Source organism: Arachis hypogaea, chromosome 12, assembly GCF_003086295.3.
Source record: "Arachis hypogaea cultivar Tifrunner chromosome 12, arahy.Tifrunner.gnm2.J5K5, whole genome shotgun sequence".
Lineage (NCBI taxonomy): Eukaryota > Viridiplantae > Streptophyta > Magnoliopsida > Fabales > Fabaceae > Arachis > Arachis hypogaea.
The window spans coordinates 36,068,074-36,068,750 of record NC_092047.1 but is presented as its reverse complement, the minus strand read 5'-3'; the positions used below and the strand labels follow the sequence as shown (position 1 = coordinate 36,068,750).

The following is a 677-nucleotide window of genomic DNA, read 5'->3' as shown; positions in this document are numbered from 1 at the left end:
AACCGTTTCAAGCGCATCACCCAGCGGTGGCTACAGACTTTGAAATAAAGACTGCACTACTAAACTTGATGCCTAAGTTTCATGGCTTACCTGCTCAAGAGCCTATCAAGCACCTGAGAGATTTTCAAGCAGCCTGTTCTACTGTCAGGCACAATGGTACGGATGAAACTTCTATTTTGCTGAAAGCTTTCCCGTTCTCTCTTGAGGGAAAAGCGAGAGAGTGGTACTACACTCAACCCGCAGCAACTGCATCCGACTGGGATACACTTAAAAGAGAATTTTTGGAAAAGTTCTTTCCAGCTGAAGTTACTGATAAACTGAGAAAAGACATTTCCATGATTTTTCAGGATGAATCTGAGACTCTCTATGAATACTGGGAGCGCTTCAATAATCTTCTGGAAGCATGCCCCCACCATATGATTGACAAGATAGTGTTGCTCGATTACGTCACACAGGGCATGCCCAAGATAAGACCACATTGGAAAGTGCTAGCAATGGGTCGATGAAAAAGTACAAGACCACTGATGAGGCATGGCAATTGATCAGCGACTTAGCTGAATCTACTCGGAATCACAGGTAGAAACAAGGCCGTTTAAAAGCTATTGCAGAACTATCCTCTAGCAAAGAGACTGCTGCTCTAACTCAGAGTATCTGTGAAATGACCAACTCACTGAAGC

General features: G+C 43.9%; 1 non-coding gene across 1 annotated transcript; it reads right to left on the bottom strand.

Moving 5' to 3' along the window:
* Positions 1-314: 314 nt before the first annotated feature.
* Positions 315-422, bottom strand: LOC112732030 (small nucleolar RNA R71). The gene has a single exon (XR_003167772.1). It is a non-coding gene; the product is annotated as a small nucleolar RNA R71 (small nucleolar RNA).
* Between the last annotated feature and the right edge of the window lie 255 nt (positions 423-677).